The sequence below is a fragment of the Cupressus sempervirens genome, chromosome 2, assembly GCF_028749045.1.
Source record: "Cupressus sempervirens isolate cs-2001-9-10 chromosome 2, ASM2874904v1, whole genome shotgun sequence".
Taxonomy (NCBI): domain Eukaryota; kingdom Viridiplantae; phylum Streptophyta; class Pinopsida; order Cupressales; family Cupressaceae; genus Cupressus; species Cupressus sempervirens.
Genome location: NC_143119.1, coordinates 668920943 through 668942675, shown reverse-complemented (window position 1 = coordinate 668942675; position 21733 = coordinate 668920943).

The following is a 21733-nucleotide window of genomic DNA, read 5'->3' as shown; positions in this document are numbered from 1 at the left end:
ACATTGAAAATTTAATGATTTCTTTAGTGAATCTTAGAACATTCCATTACAGTGTGATTTTGATTAAAGGATTTACATATGACTGTTACATCAACATTGATTAAAGAATTTCAATATTGATACAATGGTTAGAAAGTAACAACAGGTTTTGATCTAAATAATACAGCTTACTTTGCAAATACATATCTCAATTCAGCTCACAAGTTGATCCATTGGCAGGCCTTCATTGTCATCTTAGTCTTTGATCAACTTGGCAACCCTTCAAGAAATCACACTTCTCCTCTTCTCAACTCTTCTCAGCCTTTTGCTTAAGTTCACTAGTAAATAGCATCGATTACTACTCCAACCTTCAACAACTCCTTAAGATTATCCCTTGTACTTCCTTAAATAGGTAAATATGATCTTTTGCTGCTTAAACACCACCATAGATCTTAGGGTTATGATCATATTCAACACATTCAATGAATCTGTCAACCTTCTTGTTTATCCTTTTCTTTTCTAGAAACTTCTTCATGAATTCTTGCATAGAAACACACAAACACAACTTCCATTGATTTAAGTGTTCCAGGTCATCCGTCCTTATCTTCAGCACACTTTCCATATTCCAAGAAATCAACTTTGTCAGCTGGAAATTACAATTTCTCATAAAATGTCAAAATGTTGTCCCTCAACCAACACTTTGTTTTGACACTTAGTCATCACTAGGTTACTTGGTCGCTACTAGATTTCCCATTCGACACGCATACTATCACTCAGTCAATACTAATGCTCAGTCAACATTATTTCTACTCGACACTTACTGGCACTTAATCAACATTAGCATCACTCAGCATATACTTCAAGTTCCTTACGTATGCACCCTAAAATGGTCGCCTAGACTATGGGCTCCCATTATTCAATTTATCAAATTTCCTAAATCAATGGTGATTTAATATAATTTCCTTGATCAAATTCAATTTGTTTTATTTCTAAGGTTGATCATTTTATCCTAAGTCTTATTTAATTGAAAGAACTTGCTCTTTTTTAATTAAATAAAATAAGTCCCCATTTAATTAAAAGAAAGCTTTTCTTTTAATTAAATAGTTCATCCACATTTAATTAATTAAGAGAAAAACCTCTCTTTTAATTTAATTAAATATTTCCTATTTAATTAAAAGAACTTGCACTCTTTTAATTAAATAAAATAAGTCCCCGTTTAATTAAAAGAAAAACCTCTCTTTTAATTAAATAGTTCATCCACATTTAATTAATTAAGAGAAAAACCTCTCTTTTAATTTAATTAAATAATTCATATTTAATTAAAAGAACTTGCTCTCTTTTAATTAAATAAAACAAGTCTCCATTTAATTAAAAGAAAACCTCTCTTTTAATTAAATAATTCATCTACATTTAATTAATTAAGAGAAAAACTCCTCTTTTAATTTGATTAAATATTTCCTATTTAATTAAAAGAACCTGCTCCCTTTTAATTAAATAAAATATCTCACTTAAATCTCTTTTTGATGAAAAAGGAGTTAAAACAAATAAAAAATTAAATAAATCTTTTATCTACACTTAATATCGTTCATCCTTTCTCCACTTTCTTCTCAACCACTCCACTTTTCTCATTGGTGGATCTTTAGTTCACATGGATCATTATTTCTCCACCCTTAATTAAATCTTTTTCCTCTTAATCTAGATCATCCAATCTTCTTTATAAGGGAGAGTCCTCTCCTCATTTGGAAGACACCCATTATTATGCTATTGTTATGTTGCAAGTTTGGAGAGTGATTTTTGAAGGAGTTTTGAATATTAAAGCTTTTGTGGAGAACTTCTATCTTCTTGTCTCATTCTCTCTTGCATAATGGCTTCCATCATCATGATCCATACTTTGATTTTCATGTTAGCTTAGATCTTGCATTGATAGATTAGATCTTGCTTTCATAGATTAGATCTGCATTGTTATTTCTTTTCATAGATTAGATTTCATTTCTTGCATTGTTATCATTTAGATTAATTTTTTTTTTAAATTTTCATTTGCATGCATATTGTTAGATTAGGTGAAAAACTAATCTCCCAAGAACACCTGCATGCATAACCCTGTCACATGGATGAAGCAAAGAACAGAGGCAAAGAAAAATCAAGGAGGCCAAATAACCAGATCCATCTTATGGACATGCAAAGAGCAATATCTCATATAATCCAATAAGTGAATCAATAAAATACAAAGAGGTGAATCCTTATAAAGGAATCACGAAACCCGAAAAGGGAAACTAAAGCCTAAGAAAGCTAGGGTTGCACAATATAATTAATAAAATATTAATTATATGCACCTACAAGATAGCTTAAGAAAACTAGAGTAATAGGCAACTTAATTAATTAAATCAAAGGGATTTAATTAATAAGTTAGAACAAATAATTACTCTAACACCCCCCCTTAAGCGAAGCTTGGGAGGAAGCTAACCTAGCATAGCTATGAAAGAGAATTGGGTCCCGGCAACAAGGCCAGATCAGGTACCCAATCACAAAAAAATCTCTATAAAGAGGAGAAATAGAGAAAACCACATGGGAAAAACCCTACTCCAAAAAGAGATAGCAAAGAATGTTCCAGAAGAAGGAACAAAGAGATCAGAAGAGAATCATTGAAGCATGAAGAACCGCAAAACTCTGTCAAAATGCTGATCTGTAGAACCTCCATGAAAATAGAAGGCACGAACCATCAACCAAAGGAACCTCCATGGAAATAGAAGGCACGAACCATCAACCAAAGAAGCATAGAACAGCAATATAACCTCCCCTTAAGGCAGGTGAGGTGACAGGCAGCTGAAAAGATGGGCCAAAAATCTCCTACAACACAGGAGCCAAACACATCGAGAGTGAGGTACAAACACAAATAAAGGCACATGTCATCGACACTGCATGAGGAATTAGAGAAAGAGGGCCTATAAGCGGCAAACAACTATCCCCCCCATGGCACTTTATAAAATAGTGCGAGTACAACGAATCACAATGATGAAAAGGATCCTGAAACGCAAGAGTGGCACTTTATCTCAGTGCGTTGCATAAAGATGCTTACAATGAATATCAACAATGATCAGAAAAAACATAAGGCTGAAACAACAGAAGGTAGAGCCCAAAATGAAGCAACTGAAGCAACAAATTCGATCTCTGGAGCTGAAACAAACAGAATATCCACCAGAATGCTAAAATGAAAAAGACTGAATAGGATGTGTCTGGAACAGAATTTGGAACAACAACTAGTATCACTGGAAAGAGCACAGAAAGAGCTTTCCAACGATATAAAGAAGTCCAAAATCGGAGATCGGAAGCTCAAGATACGCCTCCCGGAGTGCAAAATAGAACATCCAGCTTTGACTACCAAAATAGGCAACCAAACTGCATCAAAACCCAAAAACACCTATACCAACATCTCCGTCTTAGAATCAGCTTTCTGGCACATTTTTCGGATTGAAAAAATACATCCGTATGCTCGAGTTACGGAGAAAAAACCTCCAGGGCCTCTGAAAATGCAAAATTTTTTTTTTTTTTTTAATAAAAAAATAATTAAAAAAGCAAAAAAACTCCACCACCACCACACCGCCGGTGGACCGGAGGCCGGGTGGTGGGAGGGCGGAGCGGAGGCCACCACGGGCGGGGCTGCGGTGGGGCCGCTGCGGGCCGCTGGCGGACCGCCAGCGGTGACCGCTAGCGGCTCCGCTGCGGTTTCTTAACCGCGGCGGCTTAAAACAGCCGAAAAATAAATTTTTTTTTGCAATTTTTTTTTGATTTTTGCCTCGTATTGCGTGCAGGGGGCCGTACGGCCCTGTCGGACAAAAAAATTTGCCTCCCAGACCAACGGTGTCCAAAATGGACAAATTTTATATGGATTTTGACTGCAAACGGCCTTTTGAATCCAATGGAAGCGTCCGTTTGAGCCCAAAGTGCTCCAAATTTTTTTAAAAAAGTTGTCTGTACAGCCTCCCACTGCTCTGAAAAATGCAGCTTCTGAAACGCTTCAACAAACCACAAACAGCGAGCAGCAAGCTTGCTCTGATACCATGTTAGATTAGGTGAAAAACTAATCTCCCAAGAACACCTGCATGCATAACCCTGTCACATGGATGAAGCAAAGAACAGAGGCAAAGAAAAATCAAGGAGGCCAAATAACCAGATTCACTTATTGGATTATATGAGATATTGCTCTTTGCATGTCCATAAGATGGATCTGGTTATTTGGCCTCCTTGATTTTTCTTTGCCTCTGTTCTTTGCTTCATCCATGTGACAGGGTTATGCATGCAGGTGTTCTTGGGAGATTAGTTTTTCACCTAATCTAACAAATATTAGATCATTGAATCTCTTGTTTCGTGGTGTACTTGTATGGGCACAAACTAGGTCAGACTGAGAGCCTCCATTACAAATCCCTACACTCCATGAATAGGGAGCTATGAGTCGCCATTCGAGACCTAATTTTTGAGAAATCTTGAATATAATGACTCATAAAAGTGTGCTCACATTTTAGGCATACATTTTTGGCACCCACCGTGGGGCTTATTTTATTTAATTAAAAGAGAGCAAGTTCTTTTAATTGAATAAGACTTATTTAATTAAATTAAAAGAGAGGTTTTTCTCTTAATTAATTAAATGTGGATGAACTATTTAATTAAAAGAGAGCAAGTTCTTTTAATTAAATAGGAAATATTTAATTAAATTAAAAGAGAGGTTTTTCTCTTAATTAATTAAATGTGGATGAACTATTTAATTAAAAGAGAGGTTTTCTTTTAATTAAACGGGGACTTATTTTATTTAATTAAAAGAGAGAAAGTTCTTTTAATTAAATAAGACTTAGGATAAAATGATCAACCTTAGAAATAAAACAAATTGACTTTGATCAAGGAAATTGATTTGAATTGATTTAATAAAGACATTGGGTTATTCTGAACAAGTTATTGATAGCAAAAGAAAGATTACTATCAAAGCTTATGATGAGGCAGAGATAAGTTCAAAGGGGTTGGCTGTCCTTCCTGTTAGGATTGGCCCTGTGGAAAAAGATGTTTTATTCTAAATAGTTGATGTTGGACCCCTTGCATACAACATTTTGCTTGGTAGACCATGGATTCATGATATGCAAGCAGTACCATCTACTTATCATCAGTGTGTTAAGTTTCCTTACAATGGAATAGAGATATGTATTCCTGGGGATAACACTTTGTCTATCAACTCAATTTCAGCAAGTGCTCATGTTCCCCTTAATAGACAACTAGATGATTTTAATGCAGTTTTAGTTGATTGTAAGAACAAGTTTAAGTCCATAGACCTTGGCATGGGGGGATATCAACTTAACTCCCTCGCTGCATTACCAATTTCACCTAGGTCTTATGGTAAACCTTCACAAGAGATGAAACCTTCCTCTTCAGCTATGACATTATTTGACACATTTGTACAGTCATCAATGCCTATTCAAGATGAGAAAGAAGATGTGGTTGTTAAAGATTGGATTTATACAGAAGAGAAGTATATGCACAATGAAGATTTCACTCCTTCACCTAATGCTTATGGAAGAGGGTATTCTTTTGTTAAGAAAATGGGTTATCCTGGACATGGTCCTCTTAGTAATAGATTGGATGCTAGAGATGAACCCCTTGATCATCAACTTTTTGGATGCAAGTCTAAGAAGTTAGTCAACCTAGGGTATGTGGATCACAGTAAGAATGTTGCTTCTATCCTTGATAAGTCAAATAGTGAAGAAGAACACGAATACATACCTAATTCATAAAACCAACAAGATATGTGTGAAGATTGGGTCCCTTCTACTAATCTCCTTTGGGGAGATTTAGATAATCTAGTATCTCATGAGACAGTTGCCAATTTAGAACAAGAAAGTGTGACTCTTGATAGTATTGAAGCTTCCACATCCAGACATCCCAAGCATTCATGGTGTAAGCATCCTAGTCAAGATTTTGAAACAGATTCCAACGAGTAGATTCTTTCTCAGAATCTTCCACAGTTGATATGGATGTTGATGCTATTCATACATACAGTTCTCAACCTGAGTTATTTAATGAGTCACGTGTAGGACTAGAGGATTTGAACTCACATGTTGCCTTAGTGAACGATTCTTCACTTTTGAGGATGAATCTTGATTTGGGTAGTTTAGGAAGTTACTTGACAGAACTTGAATCTTCAATCACTAGAGATATCATCCATATTCACAATCTTGAACCTATCATTGATTTATCCCTTGTTCATCTTGACCTAATTGATTGGTCCCAACGCAACCAAGAACCTAGAATCTTAACATTTCAAAATGACTATGAAATAGCCTGTTATTTGAATGCCATTGAACCTGTAGTCTCTTCCACCAGTGAACTAGCTACTAGTATGACAGAGCTAGATATCAAGTACCTTAGTCACAAAATAAAGAGAAAAGAAAAGAAAAAGAAAAGGAGTTCTGATGGCAAAAACCACTATGTGGTGGTGTTAGAACCAAAAAAAGTAAAAAGAAAAGACGTATCCAAGGGTGAAAACCTCTCTGAGGCACCTAAGGATGAGGTACTTGATTCTCTTCCTAGTTATTTTTAAGATAGATCTTCAGTACTTATTGAACCAACACAAGCAGTCAATTTGGGTACGGATGAAGCTCCGCAAATGGTATATTTGGCTCAGTCTTTGTCATCACAAGAAAAAGAAGCCTATACTAAATTCTTACAAGAAAAGAAGATTAATTTTGCATGGACTTATTTAGATATGCTAGGGTTGGACACTAATCTTATTATGCATCACTTATCCATAGCTCCAAGTGTTAAACCAGTTAAGCAAAAATTGAGAAAAATGCATCCTCACATAGCTCTCTTAGTCAAGGCAGAATTAGAGAAACTTCTTGGTGCAAAATTCATAAGAGCTATTGCCTATGCCGAATGGATATCATACATTGTACCAGTTTCAAAACATGACAAAACCATTCGAGTTTGCACAAATTTTAGAGATGTTAATAAAGCATGCCCAAAGGATGATTTTCCACTTCCTAATATAGACATGATAGTGGATATGACCGCAGGTTATGAGATTTATTCCTTAATGGATGGTTTTTCTGGATATAATCAAATTAAGATAGCTCCTAAAGACCAAGAAAAGACTGCATTTACTTGTCCATGGGGTACCTATTGTTGGAATGTTATGCCTTCTGGATTAAAAAATGCAGGAGCTACCTATCAACGAGCTATGACGACTATTTTTCATGATATGATGCATAAAAACATGAAAGATTATGTCGATGACACCTTGGCCAAGTCTAAGAAAAGAGATACACACTTAGATGATTTAGAAGTCATTCTAGATCGTATGGAACAATTTCAACTAAGGTTAAATCTTAAAAAGTGTGCATTTGGAGTCACCTCTGGCAAATTACTAGGATTCATTATTTCAGCAAAAGGGATAAAGGTGGATCCTAAAAAGGTTCAAGCAATTGTGGATATGCCACCTCCTAAAAACATTAGTCAAATGAGGAGTCTTCAAGGACATCTTCAATCTATAAGGAGGTTTATTTCACAGTTGGCAGATAGAGCTCAACCTTTCAACAAAAACTTACATAAAGAAGTCAAATGTATATGGAATGATGAATGTCAATAGAGTATGGACCAGATCAAGAAATACTTGGCAAATCCTCTTATTTTAATGCCTCCTATCCCCAGGAAACCACTTATCCTATACATTTCAGCAATAGAATCTGCCTTGGGGGCATTATTAGCTCAACTTGATGAACATGGGAAAGAAAGAGCAATATATTACATTAGTCGTACTCTTGTTTCATATGAGGTTAATTACACCAGTATTGAGAAAGCTTGCCTCGCAATTGTGTTTGCTTCCCAAAAGTTGTGACATTATATGCTTGCACACACTATACACCTCATAGCAAACATAGATCCACTCAAGTACTTACTATGTAAGGTCGCCCTCACAGGTAGACTTGCTAAATGGATGATGATCCTTTCAAAGTTTGACATAGAGTAAATTGAGCGTAAAGCAATCAAAGGACAAGCCATAGCAGATCAATTGGTTGATTTTCCACTACAAGATGATGCACCTATTCAAGTTGATTTCCTAGATGAGCACCTCATGTATATGACTGAAAGAACATGGAAGATGTTCTTTGATGGGTCCTTTTATGCAAAGTGGTTCAGGAGCTAGTGTGTTGTTTGTTTCTCCTCATGGGTACACAATTCCTAAATCTTACAAGCTATTATTTCCATGTACAAACAATATTGCTGAATATGAAGCTTTAACAAATGGACTTAAAATGGCCATAGAATGGAGAATTACAGAGTTACACATCTATGGAGATTCACAGCTGATAATCAACCAAGTCAATGACAACTGTCTAACAAAAAATGATAAATTGGTACCTTACAAGAAAATGGTTGATTCCTTGAGACTCTACTTCACATTCATCTCATTTCAACAAATCCCTCTAATAGAAAATAAGGCAGTTGATGCTATGGCTACACTTGCTTCACTTCTTCAATTAGAGTAACATGAATCAAGATTTGAATTCCTGGTGGAAGAGCTACATCACCCTATCTATGATTCCCAAGAAAGTCATGTTATTTGTACCCTTGTTGGTCATGAGTCATCTCGTTATGGTGCCATTTACTCATACATTCGTGATGGAATTATACCTGAAACCTTTAATCAATCTGAACGTAGAAACCTTATTCGAAATGCCTCTCGTCATTCCCTTATCTCTGGTGATTTGTATAGGAAGGGTCTAGATGGAACACTTCTTAGATGCTTAGAAAAGGATGAATCTAATCAAGTGTTAGTTGACATTCATGAGGGTATTTGTGGGGGACATTCTAATGGTCTTTCTATGGCTCGAAGATTGCTTAGGGCGGGATACTATTGGCCCACAATGCAGATTGATGTAGTAGCTTTTGCAAAGTCATGTGAAAAATGTCAAAAACATGGTAACCTGATACATACTCCAAGTAGAGATATCATTCCTTCTATTTCTCATTGGCCATTTCAGCGTTGGGCCTTTGATCTTGTTGGGCAAATTCATCCCAACTCATCATCTGGACACAAGTTTATTATCACTACCATTGATTATTTCACTAAATGGGTAGAAGTTGTCCCACTTTCTGTTGCCTCGGGTAAGGAAGTTTCTCTATTTATTTTGAATTATATTATCTGTAGATATGGAGGGCCTTCTGAGATTATCACTGATAATGGAGGTCAGTTTAAAAATAAGGACCTTAAGCAATTCTGTAAGAAGTTCAAGATAAAACAACATTGGTCCTCTATTTATTTCCCGCAAGGAAATGGCCAAGCAGAAGCATCAAACAAAACCATTCTTAAAATCTTGCATAGAACAGTTCATAAGAATGGTAGAGATTGGCATTTACAAATAAATCCAGCTTTGTGGGCCTATAGAACGAGTATTCACACTCCTACTAGGGCTACTCCTTTTTCCCTTACATATGGTGTTGAAGCAGTGTTACCTTTAGAGGTTGAGATTCCTTCACTTAGAGTTTCTCTCAAAGGTCTAGTTTCAGATGAAGACTATCGTGCCATGAGACTTCAAGAGTTAGAACTTCTAGATGAGAAACGACAAGCATCATTTGACCATATGAGGGTCTATCAAAAGCGTATGTCAAAAGCATTTAACAAAAAGGTTCACCCTAGAGAGTTGCAAGTGGGAGATCTTGTCCTATGTGTGAATCATAAGAATCAATAGAATAGAGATCAAAAGGCTAAGTTTGAACCTAACTGGCTTGGACCTTACATTATCACAACAACTTTTGGTTCTGGTGCTTATTTACTATCTACAGCAGAGGGAGAGCAACTCCCTAATCCTATAAATGTCTTGCACTTGAAGAAGTTCTATCCATAATGCCCATTCTATCTAGGGGCATCTTTGTATATATTTATTGATCCTGAAAAAATAAAAAAAAATTGATATATTTCAAAAATCCCAAAAAATGATATATTGTAAAAAAGTCTAAAAATTGAAAAATGTCCTGAAAAAAATGATCTTCTTAGTGACAACTTAGCAATAGGCACTTTGATGTATAACAAAAAAAAATCATATATTCCAAAAATACAAAAAAAATCAAAAAATTCACAAACAAAAAAAATTAGAAAAAGTACCTTGGTGAAAACCTGGAAACAGGCACCTTGGTAGCAAAAATACAAAAAAATTATAAAAAGTCCTGAAAAAAAGAAAAGAAAAAGAAACATAAAAAAGAACCCAAGTGGTGAAAACCTGGAAACAGGTGCTACTTGAGGCCTTTGCACCCCTATTTCTTAGTGCATGTCCTTGACACTTAGCCTTTCTTCATCACGCCTTGCCCTTGTTGCTTCGGTTTGGAATTGGTCTTTGTCTAGGGGGCATAACTATGTTAGCTTTGGTCTCTTGGATGTGTTAGTCTTTAGGACACCTCACAAATGGTGTTTTTCAACACCACCCCAATTGTATTTTTCAATACAACCTTTGACATCGAGTGTTTTTCAACACTTATTGGTTTGGTCTTACCCAATATCATCACGTGATCTTCCCTTCCTGCAAGCATTTGATCCTTATCCTCAGAACTCAGTATCAGTTAACACACTTAAATTTTTAAACACAAAACTCAATGCTTGACTTATGTCATGATATTTTCTTTGTGTACTGACTATTATTGATTTTTGTTGAGTGTCCTTGTCTGATAAGTCTCTCCATGATGCATCACTAGAGGACTTGGGGCATGGGACATGTTTTTATTTTTTTTGCTTGCAGGTGTGGTCTTGAATCTCTAGAGTGTCTCTTGTTGTCCCCTTGAACTGCTTATGAGATTTGATGCATCATCCTTGATTGTTTTTGCACAACCGTTCTTATGGTCATCTTGGCATCTATGCCTTGATGCAAGCATGGTTTTGCTACATTAAATTGGGTAAGCTAACATCAAAGTCATCTTGACCTTTATGTCTTTGATGCTTATGTTAGAACCTTTCCACATTCCAATCCGATATAAATTACATTCATATCTTCATAGTGGCACTTGTGACTAGTGATGATTGTGTGATTTTTGATGTTTATTAATAATGGCCCAATGATGAAAATAAGTTCTTTTACATTTTTTAATGAATGATGAACACAAAAATCCTATGTTACAGTTGCTCTTTTGCAAGTACACCTTTTCATTTTCATGTAGCTTGCATTATTAGACTTCATGTTAGTTTGCATTTTTAGGCTGCATTATGAGTTTGAGAGGGTTCTCCCTTCATCTTTATTGTGGACTTTTAATCAACTATGGTCACATTTTGATCTTCATTTTCTTATCTTTTTTCATGATCTCAATCGAAATTTCTATCTTAAATAGTTGATTGATTTTGGGGCATTTTCTTTTCTTCTTTCTGTTTCTTTCCATATCTTCCAAACTTCTATCTTCCATTTTCTTTTTCCCCACTTCTTTTCTTCTAAATCACCTTTGGGGCATTATATTTCATGCTTGATGATCTACCTTGGTTCTATGATTCTTATATCTTTCATCTTACATCAAGAACCTTATCTTTTGTTTAATTTGATCAAATTTAGCAATTTGTTGTTTCTCCTCTATCTCATTTCGATTTTGATCACGAGGGGGCAGTAATTATCAAATTCAATCTTTGATTCATCAAATTCAATCTTTGATTCAGTTTTATCAATTTTATCCTTGACTTTTTCAAGTCAAAATTTATTTGTATTCTTTGTCCTATTGTGTTCCCAATTCAACCACACATCTCGGTTGTTTTGAGATCCCAAATCGACCTCACACTTCAATTTTTTTCTTTGACTACATGTGTTCCCAAATCGATCACACATTAGTCAAAGAGGGGCAAATGTATGCACCCTAAAATGGTCGCCTAGACTATGAGCCCCCATTATTCAATTTATCAATTTATCAAATTTTCTAAATCAATGGTGTGTAATATTTTATTAAATCAATTTCCTTGATCAAATTCAATTTGTTTTATTTCTAAGGGTGATCATTTTATCCTAAGTCTTATTTAATTGAAAGAACTTGCTCTCTTTTAATTAAATAAAATAAGTCCTCATTTAATTAAAAGAAAACCTCTCTTTTAATTAAATAGTTCATCCACATTTAATTAATTAAGAGAAAAACCTCTCTTTTAATTTAATTAAATATTTCCTATTTAATTAAAAGAACTTGCTCTCTTTTAATTAAATAAAATAAGTCCCCATTTAATTAAAAGAAAAACCTCTCTTTTAATTAAATAGTTCATCCACATTTAATTAATTAAGAGAAAAACCTCTCTTTTAATTTAATTAAATAATTCCTATTTAATTAAAAGAACTTGTTCTCTTTTAATTAAATAAAATAAGTCTCCATTTAATTAAAAGAAAACCTCTCTTTTAATTAAATAATTCATCTACATTTAATTAATTAAGAGAAAAACCCCTCTTTTAATTTGATTAAATATTTCCTATTTAATTAAAAGAACTTGCTCCCTTTTAATTAAATAAAATATCCCACTTAAATCTCTTTTTGATGAAAAATGAGTTAAAACAAATAAAAAATTAAATAAATCTTTTATCTACACTTAATATGAGACTTATCTTCATCCTTTCTCCACTTTCTTCTCAACCACTCCACTTTTCTCATTGGTGGATCTTTAGTTCACATGGATCATTATTTCTCCACCCTTGATTAAATCTTTTTCCTATTAATCTAGATCATCCAATCTTCTTTATAAGGGAGAGTCCTCTCCTCATTTTGGAGACACCCATTATTATGCTATTGTTATGTTGCAGGTTTGGAGAGTGATTTTTGAAGAAAGAGTTTTGAATATTAAAGCTTTTGTGGAGAACTTCTATCTTCTTGTCTCATTCTCTCTTGCATGCATGACTTCCATCATCATGATCCATACTTTGATTTTCATGTTAGCTTATATCTTGCATTGATAGATTAGATTTTGCTTTCATAGATTAGATCTGCATTGTTATTTCTTTTCATAGATTAGATTTCATTTCTTGCATTATTTTGCATTGTTATCATTTATATTAGTTTTTTTTTAATTTGCATTTGCATGCATATTAGATCATTGAATCTCTTGTTTCGTGGTGTACTTGTATGGGCACAAACTAGGTCAGACTGAGGGCCTCCATTACAAATCCCTACACTCCATGAATAGGGAGCTATGAGTCGCCATTCGAGACCTCATTTTTGAGAAGTCTTGAATATAATGACTCATAGAAGTGTGCTCACATTTTAAGCATACACCTTAATCTTCTACTCTATTGCTCAGTCAAGCCTATGCATTTGGTCAGTCTTTGATCACTTCTTCAAGGCTTTAGTACAACTATCTTCGCCTCTTGTAACATGATTTAAACAATCACTTTATCTTGTCAAAGACTAACTAATCAAGTCCCCATTTGTATTGCCCTGCTAGGGAACCCAAAAGAAATTAACCTAAAGTTTCACTAAGTTTACAAAACATTTTTTTTTGAAAGATAGTAACTTAACAACATATATAATATAATAGAAGCAATAACATACATGCATACATAAGCAACACATAAACAAATTACATAAAGTAAAACATATAGGTACACCATACACATGCAAGTATGGGGTATCCATAGAAAAACGCATATAAATAAACCATCTAACTATCATCATGAAATAACTAAAATCAATGTATACAATCATCATCATCGATGAATAATCATGCATACATTAAATAACTAGTATCAAGGTAACTCATCATACAATCAACTGAGTGTGATATAATATCCAACAATCTGGGAATCAAATGTCGCTAATCATCAAGCATAATCATAATGTTGATGTAAAAGAGTTCAGCAATAATAACTAAAAAGTAAACTAGGGGTAGGCATTACATCCACTGTCGTAGACTTAGGCTTACTCCTAGAAGCCTACAAGAAAGATAAAACTCTAGCACTCATTGTATGAGTCCCATTGAACCCTTTCCCCTGTAGGAGGATAAGACTCCATTGCAAACACCCAAGCAAGAACAAAAAAATGCCCACAAAGTCAACAAAGGCATACCACCTTAAAAGAAAAGTCATAAGAACATATGTCTAAAATCCAACTCAAGAGTTTTTCAAGTTTTGCCTTTTCTATGTTTCAAGAAATCAAGTATGAAGTTTCAAGTGTTCAAGTTGTAATAGATACATAAAAATTTTTAAGTTTCATTTCAATTTAACTAGTTCACATGCTTCAAGTTTGTAATAGATACATATAACAGTTCAAGTTATGTTTTAACTAGTTGACAACTAGTGGTGTTCCAATATACCCAAAGCTCCTAATGTAGAAACTCAGGCTTTGATACTAGATGCAACACTCAACTAGGGAACCCAAAAGAAATTAACCTAAGTTTCACTAAGTTTGCCAAACTTTTTTTTTTTGAAAGATAATAACTTAACAATGACAAATATAATATAGCAGAAGTAATAACATACACACATGCATAAGCAACGCATAACCAAATTACATAAAGTAAAACATACAGGTACACCATACACATGCAAGTATGGGGTAAGTATCCATATAAAAACACATAAATAAACCATCTAACTATCATCATGAAATAACTAGAATCATTGTATATAATCATCATCATCGAAGAATAATCATGCATACATGAAATAACTAGTACCAAGGTAACTCATCATATAATCAACTGAGTATGAAATAATATCCAACAATCTAGGAATCAAATGTAGCTAATGATCAAGCATAATCATAAAGTTGGCCTAAATTTTTTTAGCAATAATAATTGAAAAGTAAACTAGGGGTAGGCATGACACCATTTGTAGTTTCCTCTTCATAACTCAACCTTTCCTCTATGTGCTTTTGTTATGACCAACTTCTCAAATTCTCTTCATCAATCATATAGATATGACACTCAGATTAGATAGAAAACTATCTCACCAATAAGGTTTGACATTAATGACAACATAACAATTGTTCCAATTATAATTTCCAACAATCTCCCTCTTTGATATTAATGGCAACACCTCTAGTTACCATGCAATCCAAAACATGTATTGAATCAAGAAAACTGTCTCTTTGTACAGTATCAGATCTTCATTAATATCCTTAGTTTCATTATGATTCACATCTTTGTGTCCAACAATCTCTTTCTTTAGTTTAATTTTTATTCTCATCTATGTAGCACTAATATGCAACACATATGCTTCCTTTATCATATTAGATGATGAAATCAATCAAATTTGTTTGTATTGTTGACAACACCTTTCATGTTTATTCAATGTCTTTCATCTTCTCCTTCTTTGTTTATCAATATCTCCCTCTTTCATTTTCTCTTTCTTATGGTAACTACTTCACAACATCTCCCTATTTGACAATAATGCCAAAGACATTTTAACTCATCCATCATTTCTATGTAGATATCATCATGTTTGTACTGAATTCTTCATTTGTCATCTATGTATGACTGATACAACATGATTATGTCCTTCTTCCTCATACTACCTTAGGAAACTCCTAAATTAGGATTTTCTGCATCAACTTGTAAGATAGTCTAATGAACACATTTGATGCAGAGCACCATCTTTGCTTAGTTAGCTTTGCCTAGGGGAATCAACCCTAGTTTACCTCTTAGATATTCATGAGTATCTTTAGGTAAAGCTTTAGTGAATATATAAATTATTTTATCCTAAGTGTTCACATACTCTAATTTTACTTCTTTGTTTTGAACTAGCTCTCTCAAGTAATGATACTTGATAGCAATATGCTTAGTCTCTATGTGCATCACATGATTCTTTAATATGTTAATAGCGCTAGTGTTATCACAATATATAACAACTAGATTAGTAATCTTTTCCTTCATACCTTTCAACAATTTCTTGATCCATATGATATTTGAACAATTTATTGTTACTAACACATATTCAGATTCAACTAGTGATTGAGAAATGTAGTTCTGCTTCTTGCTTGTCCATGCAACTAGTCTCTTTCCTAAAAAGAATTTTCCAACACTTGTACTTTTTTTGTCATCAACATTTCTTGCCCATTCAGAATCAGTAAACACCTTCAGTTCAAACTTATCATTCTTCTTGTAATACAATCCATAGTCTTATGTTCCTTTCAGATATCTTAGTATCCTTTTTACTAACATCATGTGATTCTCCTTAGGATTTGCATAAAATTTTGCAACTATCCCAACTGCGAATGCAATATCAGGTCTATTGTGAACAACATATTCTAGTTTTTCAATCAATGACCTATACAATGTATGGTTTACATCGGTAGAATCATCATTCTTAGATAACTTATGTTCAGTGGTCATAGGTGTACTAACTAGTCTTCAATCTTCCATTTCAAAAAAATTTAGTCTCTCCTTGATATATTTGGATTGAGTGAAGATAACTTGCTTCATTTGATATACTTGTAAACCAACAAAGAATTTGATCTCACCAAACATAGACATTTCAAATTCCTTCATCTCATTAGCAAATGATTTGCATAATGCTTCCTTGCCTCCAAATATAATACCATCAACAAAAAATTTAGACAACAATACCTCATTGTTCTTACCAGTCTTCAAGTGCAGGTTGTTGTTATCATTAGTTCTTGCAAATCCAATCTTTACGAAATAATTGTGCATTCTTTCATACCATGTACTAGGGGCTTGCTTCAAACCATATAGTGCCTTGTGCAAATTACACAACATATTTTTCTTGTTGGGATCAACAAATCCTTCAAGCTGCTCTATGTATACTTCTTCTTCAAGTATTCTATTTAGAAATATAGATTTGACATCCATTTGGTATACCTTAAATCCTTTGTAAGAAGGATATGCAAGTAGTGTTCTAACTCCTTATAGTATTTCTATAGGGGCAAATGTTTCCCCATGGTCAATACCTTCTTCTTGTGCATATCCTTTGCATAACAATCTAGCCTTGTTCTTTATGACTTCACCTATTTCATTTAGCTTGTTCCTGAATACCCACTTTGTTCCAGTAACATTTTTATCTTTAGGTCTAGATACTAGTGTCCATGTTTTATTATTTTCAATCTACTCAATTTCTTTATTCATTGCTTCTATCCAGTCCTCATTCTCTAAAGCATATTTTACATATTTGGGCTCAAACTCGCAAAGTAAACATGTATTACTTCTGAATCTTTTTCTTGTCATAACACTAGATTCTTTATCTCTAGTAATTTTCTTAGGTGCATGATGTCTTCTTACATATTTTTCTAGTACATGTTCTTTTCTTCTTTGTTCTTCTATAGGTTCATCTTAAAAAATGATTTCAAGTTCATTTTCTCTCTTTGGTTCAGGTTTTGGTTCATGTTATGTTTTCTCAACATTATCTTCCCAATGTTTGGTTCCTTTTGCCTATGATTTGACATCATTTTGTTTTTGCTTGGCACCCATAGTTTGTTGCTCAACAATTGGTTATTGCAACTTGTCATTCCTAGTCTACTGTTGATTAGTAGCTTTGTTTTCTTATTCATGTGGGGTGTTGGGAGCACCATCATTCACATATACGAATGTACTATAGTCTTCAAGTTTTGTCTTGCACTCAACTTCATTCTTTTCTACATATTCACCAACTTTCACATTTTCATTTTTCACAACTTTTTCTAGTGTTAGAGTTCAAACACGTATAAGCTTTTCTATTAGTGGAATAACCTAGGAATACATATTCATCACTTTTAGCATCAAGTTTTCCATTTCTATTATCCTTAAGTATTATTGGAAATCTTTTCAAATAACTAAGAGGGGGGTGAATTAGTTATTCAAGGTCTAGATGTACAAATAAATTTTTTCTCGCAATTCAGTGAACCTATAAACATTCATAGTGTATCTACTAAAACTTATATGTTACTATCAAATCAACTTGCAGAAATATAAAGCATGAAACATAATACATTCATCAACATATTTGACAGAATGATTTAATGTGGAAACCCAATTTGGGAAAAACTACCAGTAACATGCTACTCTTTTTTCACTCTTCTGAAGTGATGCCCTGTGAAAGGCCAACCCTATTAAAGGTTACAATGCACACTGTTAAATGTGACCTAATTAAGGGATTTCAATCACCCTATTAAAAGTGAGCCTTGTTAGAGGACTTTAGGCCATTCACTTGGAATGCCACCCTGTTAAAGGATTTTCCAATTATTGTTAAGTCAACCTTATTCCAAAGGATTTACCCTAGACTGATACAATTGTTAGAGAGTAACAGTAGAGCTTTCATCTGATACAACTTACAACTTCACTTGCATATTACATATCTTTGTTCAGTCCTCAATTCTGCTTGGCTTCCATTCTTTGTAGCTCTAATAGCTTGTTCACCCTTCAAGCATTCATCTTCTTAAGCCTTCTTACTTAGCACGCCATTTGTAGATACTTCTCTTGGGTCACTTGATGAAGCAAAACCCCTTTCTTCTTCTCCTTCTTAGGTTCTCGCACCAAACTCTCCTATCTTTCTTTGCTTCATGACCAGACATTCCTATATACATGAAATTAGAACATTTTCCTGCTCATTATCCATCATCTAAATTAGGGCTCTGGATGGATTAGGTAGGATACAATGTATCTACCCCATATCTTGTCTTCTCTAGAAACTTCTCCTAGAATCCATTTGAATTTGCCTCTAAAATGGTTTACATAAGATTATGTGCTACTAGCTCATCAATCTTATCTTCCTCCAGATTCACAAGTTCCAAGAAAACAAACTTGTCAACTTTTATTTGGCGAATCTTTGATCTTTGTCATAATGCAACAACTCAACATTATCAATCCTTTGATACTTGGCACATACTATGTCACTTGGCATCAACTGAATTTTACTAGTGCTTGATATCAACAAAAATTTACTCATCATCTACTATTTTGTTCAGCATCCACTAGAATTTACTTTCACTCAACTAACTTTTTGCTAAGCTTGAACTAACATTGCTTGACACCTACTATCCACTTGGTCAAGCTTGGCAGATGAACTTTGTTTAACTTATTCTTCTAAACTTTCTAAGTGTAGCCATCCATTTTCTAACCTTAAGTAGATTATCAATACATCATGTTATCATTGTCTTAACTAATCCTTGTACTTCATTACATAATCATAACTCAACCTTTCCTCTAGGTACTTTTGTTACATCTTTTTGATCAAATTCTCCTCATCAATCAAGTGATAGTACTTGAAACATATAAGCAATTGTCTTACCAAAAAATAGCAGATTTGACATCAATGACAAAACAATGATTGAAACACATAACAATCTCCCTTATAACAATCTTTCTAATCAATGATCTTTTCAATCAAATTTCAACAATCTCCCTCTTTGGCATTGATGGCAAACCAAACTGATCAACCAAGTCAATAAAATGATGAACATCTTGTTCACATAAATTAACTAGGTTAAAACAGTAAGACAATACCAAAAATAAAACTTGTATTGAAACTTTTCCTTTATTAGTAGCTTCCATCTTCTGATTAGGTTACAAAATATAACTCCCTCTTATGCATTACTTTCATGCTGAATTGAATATCTCCATCTAATAATGATCCTTCTAATTCTCTAATCAATGTCTCCCTCTTTGTTATGATCCTTTCTTTGATTGCTTTCTCCCTCTCTGATTAGTTTCTACTTTTTATCCCTCTTTCTTTTTTGATCATCTGATGATGTACTTTCTCCACTATTCCTCTTGCACTTGATCAGTTTAATGTACTTTCTCCCTCTTTGACAAAAATGCCAAAGACATATACCAAACACTTGACATCTTTAATAGATGCAGATATAGGATTTTTGCAGGTTCTTCAATTTCTCTTTTTGTCACCTTTCTTGTGACTGATTTGTAGTTCCAGTTCCTATGATTACTTTAGGCAGTTCCTAAAGTAAGATCCACTACATCAATTGGTATTATATGAATATAATCTTGTTTGATGTAGGGCACTCCCTTTGTCTCCTACATAGCCTTTGATAGGGGTATCATCCCTAGTTTACTTCTTAGATACTCATGAGCATCCTTAGGTAATGTTTTTGTGAAGATATCAGCAATTTTCTCCTTTGTGTTAACATATTCCATCTTCACCTCTTTATCTTGAACTAACTCTCTTACATAGTGATACTTGATTGCAATGTGCTTTATCTTTGTGTGCATCAATGGATTCTTTGATATATTTATAGTACTTGTATTATCACAATAAACTGTCATTGGTTCTATGATTTCTTCCTTCATTCCCTTAAGTAGCTATTTGATCTATACAATGTTTGTGCAGTTGATAGCAGCAACAACATATTTTGCTTCAACAATAGATTGGGAAGTACAACTTTTCTTTTTGCTAGTCCATGTAACTAGTCTTTTGCCTAAGAAGAATGCTCCTCCACTGGTGCTCTTTCTACCATCAATTTTTCCAGCCCAATCAACATCAGTATAGGCTCTTAGTTAGAAATTTTCATTCTTTTAATAGTATAAACCAAACTCTTATGTTCCTTTCAAGTATCTCATTATTCTTTTCACAACCATCAAGTGATTCTCTTTGGGATTTGCAGAGAATCTTGCAAATATCCCCACAGCTAATGCAATATCAGGTGTATTATGTAATACATATTGCAATTTTCCAATCATGGATCTATATAATGTTTGATTTACCTCAGCGAAATCATCATTCTTTGATAGCTTGAGTCCTGTCACCATTGGTGTACTTACTAGTTTGGAATCCTCTAATCCAAATGTCTTCAATATCTCTTTGACATATTTTGACTAAGTGATATATATACCATACTTCATTTGATATACTTGTAATCCCATAATGAATTTGATTTCTCCAAACATAGACATTTCAAATTCTTGTTTCATCTGAATTGCAAAGTCTTTACACAAAGCATCTTGTCCTCCAAATATGATATCATCAACAAATATTTTAGATAAAAATATACCTTTGTACTTGTCTATCTTCATGTACAAATTACTATTATCATCAGCCCTTTCAAATCCAATCTTCACAAGATAGGTGTGAAGTCTCTCATACCATGCTCTTGGTGCTTCCTTCAATCCATATAGGGCTTTGTGCAGTCTACATACCATGTTCTTATTATTCTTATCAAAAAATCCTTTTGGCTGTTCTATGTAGACTTCCTCTTTTAATATGCCATTTCGAAATGCAGGTTTAACATCCATTTGATAAAATTTGAAACATTTATATGTAGCATAAGCAAGTAGAGTTCTTACTGCTTCCATTCTTGCAATAGGGGCAAATGTCTCACCATAGTCAATTCCTTCTTCCTGTGCATATCTTTTGCAAACTAATATTGCTTTATTTCTTGTCACTTTTCCATTCTCATCTAGCTTGTTTTTGAATACCCATTTGGTGCCAATCACATTCTTGTCTTCTGGTCTAGGAACTAGACTCCATGTTTTGTTCTTCTCTATCTGTTGAATTTCTTCTTCCATATCTGTGTACCAGTCATCATCTTCCAATGCATCTTTTATTGTCTTAGGTTCCTTCATGCTTAACAAACATGATTTGCTTCTCAATCTATTTCTTGTCATTGGCCTTACATCTTTGTCTCCAATGATTTAATCTACAAGATGATGTCTTTTGACATATTTGGACAATCTTGGTTCAGTTCTTGTAACTACATTTTGTCTCTTAGCTTTAGTGCCACTGTGTACATCTTTGTCAAGTATTTCAACATCTCTTTCAAGTATATTGATTTTGAAATCAGAATGTGCATTTTCTTCACTCTTCAACTCTGCATCTGAATGCAACTTGGT